Here is a 9,676-nt window from a genome sequence, read left to right as displayed (position 1 = left end):
ATGTAAGCATGTATACATGCATCTATCTATCTACCTACCTCAAATAAAGTCAATATGATAAGATGGGAAAGTAAATTCTTCCTTGGTAGAGTAGCTTGCTAAATTTCCCATCTTCTAAAGTGATTGGTTTTAAATTTTCATTAGTTTTTCCCCATTTATTTCATCTATTTACTGTAAATCCAACTTAATACTAGATTCTAATTAGAGACCTAGAGAGGTCAAGAATATTACTACAAACCTCAGCACAAAGCAATAGTAGATACCATATTGAGGCAGAAGCTCAGGCACCGAAAGCCAATTTTATTTTAAATTAAAAAAATGATTAGCATTTTTCTTTAGAAGCACCTGAATAGGAATAAAAGAGATTCTAAGAAAAACAGGGCAGTGTAAAAAGAGAGGAATAAAACAAGCAAAGGAATATATGCTGAACATATTATTCCAGATGTCCTCTGGCTGATATGAAAAACCTGAATATTCACATATAGTTGCCTGGAAAATAGCCAGGACCATGGTGTGATTCTAAGGAAGTACCTATGTGGTCTCATGAAGAGTTCCTTCAGAGAATGTCGGAAACTCAAGGGGAATGTGCCAGGGATTTCTTAGACATGTATTTGTAGAACAGCATTTACTTTGGAAATATTACTACAAGTCAAACTAAAATGACTCAAGGTAACCTTTCCTATTTTCCATTGACTATTAGCTAACTATTGGGTGACTAATTATGAAAATATTAATGTGTTGTGTAAAAGGAAGTTGAAATACTTTGGCATTTATACTTTTCTTTCCTAATCATATGACTACAAGTTCACTAGACAAACATTGTTTCAGCTCACGACAAGATTCAATGGGTTTTAATTCTATCATTCCTCTAAATGTGTTTTCTATTTTTTTTCAAATATTACCTTTCCTTCCAAAAATAAAACCTCATTTTATCAACAAATTAGTAAGAAGAATTAACATAAGATGATCTGTACCTGTAGTATACATTATAGGTTAAGTTATATCCTCCATATATTTTTGCTCATGTATTTCTGTCAGTAAAAATATTTTAGCATGAACCCCAATATATATATATATGCATTTACTTTTTTATGAAGTACACACGTACTATATTGTTTTAATGATTATAGATATTGAAAAATAGTGAAAAACAGAAATTAAAACAGGATTAAAGATAAAAAATTTGATTAGTCTATAGAAAATTACTGGAGTTAATTGTATAGGGGAACAACAGTCACACATGCACTTCAGGAAGAATAACTTTTACAATTCCTTGAAGAAAAAACTGGAGAAGGGAACAATCTGAGGCATGGATATCTATTAGAACAGTGATTATATAAAGGTAATGAGGGATTGAGCTAGAGTATGGATTTTGTGAGTTGAATGAAGGCAAGACATATATGAGATATAAACCAGAAAATGACAAGATTGGGGAACTAATTAGATCTTTTGAGTACAGAAAAGTGAGGAGTTGAAGATGACACTGAGGTTCCATATGTGTGTGACAAAAAGTGGGGACCTTAAGAACAATAGTGAAGTTTGGAGAGGGGTGAATTTGGGGGGAACTATAATATGGAGGTTTGAAATGAAGACTACATCTCATCAGTATCTTTGTTTCAGCTTTTGAAAATCACTATCTTACTCCAAAGGAAAAGGGTTTGAGATGGAGAGCTTATTCATCAGTCATTGATTAGAGCATAGAAAACCACTAACATTACTTTTCAGGAGTCATAACCAGAGGTGATCTGAAGAGCAAGAGTTGGGTTTATAGGGGAATTTTCCCAGTCCCACACCGTAGTTTTGTGGGTACCTAAGTAATGGTTTGGTTATAACTGCCCTTAGTAGTTGATAGGCTCAAATTGGTAGTTTGCATAGGAAAGGAAAAGAATAGACTAGAGTATGGGAATGTTGGAAGATAAGGGTTGATTTGTTTGTATTGGAAACAAGTCCCAAGACTGGTTATCGTAATCTGTCTTCTACCCTCTGATTAGGTGATGAGACACCCTTTCTGGTAATTCTGGGTACTTCCAAGTCTTCTTGATACAATGCTTTGAACTCTACATTTGTAAAGAACTAATGTAGTCTACCCTTTATTTTCTCATATGAGGACTTTCCCAAAGTCAAATGCACAGTAAATAACATAGTAACAGAGTAAATAAGACAGTAAATAATAGAACTCAAACACTTCTTCTAAATGTAAAACTGGTGTTTTCCACTATAAAATGCTGCTGTTCTAGTTTCTGAGCCAATTTGGCCTTGTACAAATAATTAGAATTATTACTATACAAGGTAAAGAGTATAATGAATCCACTTATGCTCATGCATGGAACTTTGGGTATATTTGTTTTTCTCCATGCTATTTCTTTTCCCAAGTGAAGAGGTAAGAGATTCTTCTCTTTAATGTTGAGATGAATTGTATGGAGACTTCTAGGAAGTATTGTAACATGGAAGGCTCTAGCTAAGTCAAAATGTACTGATCAACAAACTAGAAAATATTTTAAAAATTCCCAGATGAAGCAATAGTCAATGAAATAAAACAAAACAACAAATGAGGTCATGAAGCCTATGCAACTGAAAGGATGGTTGTGATATCAACAATAATCAGAAACTTAGAGAAGAAGATTAGAGGAAAAAAGTTAATGAATTCATTTTTGGATGTGTTGAATTTGAAATGGCCATTCAGATCGAATTGTCCAAAGCAAAAGTGGTGATACTGGGTTAGATATTAGGAGAATAACAAGACAAGGAAGAGAAATTGGTAGAATAAGTAGAGATGAAAAGAGATCAAAATGATGCAATTTTTCAGATAATATGATGTTTTATTTAATGAATCACAAAGATTTATCTTATTAACAAAGATTTAACAATTCAGTAAAATAGCAATATGTCTTAAAAAAAAACTCACAAAAATCATTAGCCTTCTTGCATATTACCAACAACCTAGCAGGGATGAAAAAGAAAAAAATAATTATAGTCAAAGTAACTTCAGACTGCATAAAATATCTTGGAAACCATTTGCTAAGACACATAATGTAAGTGAATACAAATACTAGTTTACAAATTTGATGTCATGCAATCAAATTGCCGAAGAATTATTTTTAAATAGGAAAAATTATAATAAAATTCCTCTTGGAGAACAAAATGAAATAATGAAATTAAATAAGAATGAAAGGGGCCTTAAATTTTAAATTATAATGCAAATCTATAATCATCAAAGCTATTCCATACTGATTAAAAACATGGATTATAATCAGGAAAACACAACCCAGAAGCCATTGAACACAGTAATGTAGTATTAAAGCACTCCTTCCATTGCATGGAAACCATTGTGAACATTTTGCAGTAGTTTCCCAGAGATTAGATGTAGACCAATATTTCATCATATACTTCAATTTGCTTCTGATATTATATGACCTAATTATATGATCACATAAAATAAAAACACATTAGAAGAGGCATCAAAGAAATATCTTTCAGAACTGCATATAAGGATTATTCTTAATCAAACAAAGGATTGGGATAATCATAGAAAGAAAAATAATTTGCCTAAAAATGAAGATTTTTTTGCATAAAATAAATAAATGCAGTTAAAACTATAAAGGAAACAGTTTTGAGTACAAAGAAACAAAAAGAAAAGAAAGAAAATTGTGCTAAAATTATCTGATAAAGACTGATTTCCAAGATAAATAATTTTCACAAATATGTAAGAATAGCAGACATTCCCCCTATAGCTAATTGGTGAAAATTTATGAGTAAGCTTCTTTCAGAAGATATACAAGTTTTCCATAATATGAAAATGTTGTAAATTGTTAAATTATTGAAAACAAGCTAAATGAAAATGAGGTTCTGGACACATACTTTAAATTTTCAAGGATGATAAAAAAGAAAAATTCAATGATAAAAAATTTGCTAAAATGTGAATGTATGCATTAAAAAATGTATTAGTCACAGAGGTCAAAGTCAATATATATATATATATACATATATATACGTATATATATATATATGCACATACATACATACACTCACACAGACAGACAGAGAGATAGATAGATAGATAGATAGATAGACAGATAGATAGATAGAACACTTTTTGTTGTATCAAAGAACTGGCAGTCAAATGAGTGTTGATACATTGGAAAACGGATAAACGAGATTTGGCACCAGAATGCAAGGCAGGATTATTACATTTAAAAAAAAAATTATGAAAGTGACAAACTCAGAGAGACATGAGAAGATTGTGTAAAGAATGAAACATGTAAAATCAGCTAACAATTTGCTGAATGACCATAAAAGCACTATGGAAAATGCGATCAATGCAATGAAAAATCACAATTTAAAAAGTTTAAAAAAGTCTTCCCTTTAATGAGAGAATCTTAATGGCTCACTTCTTGGTTGTTTTGAGGAACAGCCCTGTATTTTTTTCCCTCTTTGTTTTGGAGGGAATGGATTGGGTGGAGAGAAGATGTATGTATACATGTATTCAGTGGACTATAGACAGTAGTCTTCACCAGTCTTTCCAAGAGGTTCATGACACAAAGAAAGAATAAGTACTCCTATCATAAAGAAAGACTGCATTAGCACATCAACATTTAAGTACCTCTGTTATCTATTCTCTCATTTCTGTGTCTATATAAAGGAATTAGAGGGAAAACTAAACCTATTCCTTTTCAATTATTTCTCAACACCACATTATAGAAATGAAACATTTACTACAGCATAGAGAAATCATCAATACATATGAAAAACAAACAAAAAAAACCCAGAAATAAGACAACCTTTGTAGTCTATAATTCAGTAAAATATTAATAAATGCAGGGACTAGAAGTAAAAGATTCATATATAAATAATGGTATCATGAATGAATAGGTCAAAGAATAAGTCACAGAAACAACTAGCCGTTATGTGAAGAACAGTGATAATGTCAAGACAATATACTTTCTTTAATGGAGTTAATACTTAACTGAGAAAATATACCATTAAGTAGATACATTAACAAAACAGAAAAAGAAATGAAAGCTACATAAACAATTAGAAAACTAACAAATAAACCTAAAATTAGCACAAGGGATAAAATACTAAATATTAAAAAAGAAATAGTTAAATTGGAAACCAAGAAGTGTGTAGAACTGATATACAAAAGTCTAATAATACTGATGAAATTTTAGCCACCCCAACTAAAAATAAGAAGGAAAATTAAATAAATATAATAAAAGTAAACAAGATAAAATCGTAAGAGAGGAGAAAAAAAAGTAATTCTAGATAGTTGTGTCAACAAAACTGATCATTCCAAAGAAATAATTATCTACAAAAAAAGTAAAATATGCAAATGATCAGAACACTAAATACTCTCATCAGATGAAGATTCTAGTAGACTCTAAACCTTTTATTGTTCTTGTTTTGTTTTGCTTTAGTTTTTCTGAGTATATGCTAGACTCAAAATTAGGAAGGTTAGGATTTTAATTTTGCCTCTGCAGTGATATGGAATGTGAACCCCACATGTAAAGAGGGCATGTGTGTGATGAGGGCAGCTGTCTGTGTGTGACTCAAAGGGAGGTAGAGTTTACATCTCTAGATTTTTCCCCCCAACTCTTTTCCAAAGGATATTTTTATCCCTGAGAGGATAAGTAGCAGGAAGTTGGGGCTAAAGACTGCCACTCTGCTCTCCTCAGAGAGAGGTTAGATGCATGGACAGCTATCTGCTCCCTTAAATATTATTCATTCATGTGATATGGTAGGATCCCATCTAAGCACTGTCATTTTGAAGGGAAGAGGGACCCTGAACTCTGTGTCCAAAGCTTGACCCCTCTCTCACTCAATAATAGTTCTACAATGAGCATACGTAGAAAATAGCAAAGACACTTTATTGAAATAATAGTAAAACAGAAATCAGAGAAGGTATATACAATAAAATACATAACAGACAATATAAAGTATAGGAACTTTTCTATTCAAAGTGAAATAACTCAGCACAATCAAGATATTATCCTTGATCTTACTCAATGGGAAAACTTCCCAAAGTCAAAGTCTCTAGAGTAGCACATAAGAGTAGGGGCATTATGGAGATTGCCAGCTCTACATGTCTTCTGAGAGGTTTTATTATTATTATTGCTGTTATTAATTTTTATCATCATCATCATCATTATTTATTTATTTCTATTGATTTATTTTTTTCCCCCTTAAGCAACCTCAAGAGTGGTTGTTTTTTTTTCCCACATTTTCTCTCTAAGTTGAAAATCAGATGTACCTGAATGCTGAGTCCCCGAAAGGGAACTCCTACTTGAAGAGTTCCCGTAAGAGGAAGACTGCAGAACCCTCCCCCTCACCAACTCTGCCTCAACACTCACACAGAGCAAAGGCACTCATCTCCTCCAGTAAGCAGAAAGTTCCTTTTGTTGTTGTTCAGTCATTTTTCTGTCATTTTCCACTCTTTGTAACCCCTTTTGGGGGTTTCTTGGCAAAGACACTGGAGAGGTTTGTCATTTCCTTCTTCAACTCATTTTTCAGAGGAGGAAACTGAGGCAAATAGGGTTAAGTGATTTCCACAGCTAGTAAATATCTGAAGTCAGATTTGATTTCAGGTCTCCCTGACTCTAGGACTATACTGATGGGCTTTGGGAAAAGTGTTCTGCTTCTATTTTTTGCCATGCTCTTCATCTTAACATGGGGAATTATTGCTTATACTACTTACATCACAGAGTTGTTCTGAAACTTTAATAAGCCAGTGAATATAACTTAGCAAATCTTTAAGTACTCTTTCAACGTCATTTGAGCCAGAGATAAGCACTGGACTTGTGATTTCATTTTGTATCATAGCCTCCAGATGAAGGCATTTTCTATGCCAATGCAGGATGACATTTTCTCTGAATTCAGTCTTGCATAGTCTCCTGGAGCGCTGGTACATTAAGTGATTTACTCAGCTTCCCACGGGCAGTATGTGTCAGTGACAAAACTTGAACTCAGGTCTTCTGGGTTTCGAGACTGACTTTCTATCTGCTCCGGCATGCTGTCTTGAAACAATTTTTATTATTTTCACAGGAGTTAAGAAGGGAGAGGGCATCAGAACCACCCATTCTCCACTATATGTCTTCAGAGGGTAACAAGGAGTGTTTCCTTTTAATTCATCAAGGTTTTGCTTAGTTTTATTCTCCATGTGCTAAGATTTTATTTTTCCAATTTTTTTTTTAATTCATTCAGCTGGAAGGTACTGTTTGTACTATGAGTAATAAGAACTCAAAATTAATATTCAAAAGTACTGGAGATTTTATAAGAGCCAAAAAAAAGATATCTCTATCTTGTGATGGCATGTTAACATATCTCCTTGTAGCCTTGTGCAAACAAAGAACAGCATTCCACCTTAAAGCTTCAGAATTACTTCTCTGGTTAGTGTATACTTCCTATATACATTTCTTCTAAGACTCATGAAGAAAGACATAAAAGAAAAAAAACCGTTATTTTCCCCTCAACTCATCACTCATAATGGTGCCTTAAAATCTTTTATGCAATGGGAACATAAAATAAATATGATAAATAAATAAATTTCTTCATTTTATGCCACAAGAAATTAGTTTTTATTTTGCTCAAATCATTAATTTGTCTGGCACGTATATATGTATATAAATGCATGTGTGCATGTTTCTGTATGTATGTGTGTATATGTATATGTATGCCTATTTCTATTGATGTAGATAGAGATGTAGATATCGACGCAGATATAAAATTTGGGTTGATATTCTCTTCCTCTAATCCCTATATTGCCATGATGAAGATGGTAGTCATCATCAGATAGCTGCTATTAATTAAGCTGTACTAATTAACATGACTCCATCTAGTCATATTGAGTCTCTCACTCTTCCCAATATTATGTTAGCTGATTTTCTGAAATGTCATTTTCTCTCTTCTCCTACCTCAATACTACCTTAATTCACTTAGATATGTATAACTTATTTTATCATGATGAAATGTAAGCTCATTGAACAAGTAGCAGTTTCATTTTATCTTTCTTTTAATCCCTTGAGATGCAATAGTAAAGGAATTTGAAGATCTTCCCTGTCCCTTAATAGGCCCATGTGACCTGTTCTGATCTCTGGCCCAGTCCACAGCTTGAGTCACATGAAGCCCATAGTGGGAGAAGCTTGCTGAATGGGTGAAGCAGGAATAGTGAGGTGAAGCTGAGAGGGAGAGCAAGCAGAACAAAATAGAGCAGCTAGTGTGAGTGAGATAGGGAATGATTTTGCGTAAGGAAGCTCCTTTGTGGGGAGACCTGATGGAGGGAAGGCTTGGGGATAGCTGTGCTCCCTGCATTGATAACTGTATAGATTTCCTTATTATGGAATTGACTTTCTGGTATCTTAATAAATATCTTGGTTTCATCTTTGAGGAAAAGAGCTTATATTCTGCAAATTTACCCTGGAAATACCCTATTTCTGGTTATTGTCTTCTTATTCTTTTGGGCATTTGTTTGTTTGTTTAACCTGTTTGCTAGATTTGTCTTCTGCCGGATTAGTGCCCTTTACTTGCAGATGACTGACTGCTTAAGCTGGATGTCACACTCTATCCAAGACTATGATACATCACCCCTGGACCTGGCATTGACCAGGCTCCAGACACCAGATTAAGAAGTAACCCCTCATATGGGACCTTGTAAGGCAGGGACAGCTCCACATGTAATCTCAGAAAGAGGTAGTTATAGAAGAAGAGAACTTTGCCCCTTACCCAAAGGGATTTTGGGTCCCATTCATTTGGGAATGATGGGGTGCTTGTACTCAAATACCCATCCTAAGATATAGTTTTATGTGTTTATTTTGTGTTATCCTTATTATCCCTTTTATATTGTAGTGAAGTTATGTAGATACCATTGACTTATTAATAGGCATCAAAGATCTTGACAGAGGGAGTGATTTTGTCTAAGGGAGCTTGTTTGTAGAGAGGTCTGAGGGAAGGAAGGCTTGGGAATGGCTGTGCTGCCTGCATTGATACTGTATATGGATTTCCTTGTTACTGTGATGCATTTGGCTTTGTGGTATTTGAATAAATGTTTTGGTTTTATCTTTGAGGAAAAGAGTTTATATTTTGTGAATTTACATAGCAGCTATTGTGAGTATAGCATTGGCATTATAAGAGCATAGACTATAGTAGTTGCTTAATAAATACCTACTAATTCATTGGAGGGGAGAGTGATCCAGGTGTAAGATACAGCAGGAGTAAAAGCAAGGATGAAAGCACATTGTGAAGGATCTTGAATTGTAGGCTTAGAAGTATGAATTATACGTGGTAGATTTAAACTGCCTTGAACAGTGGACACTGACAGAAATGTGCTTTAGGAAGCTTTATCTAAGGGTATTACAAATAATGGAATCTACAACTTACTTGAGACATGGCATAATTTTGTCATGATTTCATTTTGTGACTACAGTCATCATATGCATCTGCTTCTTACCTGGACTAAATGAAACTGGATTGATCTGATTTCCCCATTTGTATTTAGTTCTCTCTCAGCTAAGTGCTAGATTCTGGGCCTGCCACAGATTTTTCATTTTTCTCTTTTGTTGTATTTTTAATCCTTTTTTAAAAGACTGGATGCTGCTCTTGTACAGATAAATTCCACTGATCTAATGATGCTACATTTCAATACATAACATTAGAATACAAGATCCTTGTTGGAAGGATAATTTTT

This window comes from Notamacropus eugenii, chromosome 2 (genome assembly GCF_028372415.1).
Source record: "Notamacropus eugenii isolate mMacEug1 chromosome 2, mMacEug1.pri_v2, whole genome shotgun sequence".
Classification (NCBI taxonomy): Eukaryota; Metazoa; Chordata; class Mammalia; order Diprotodontia; family Macropodidae; genus Notamacropus; species Notamacropus eugenii.
Note: the sequence above shows the minus strand (reverse complement) of the source record.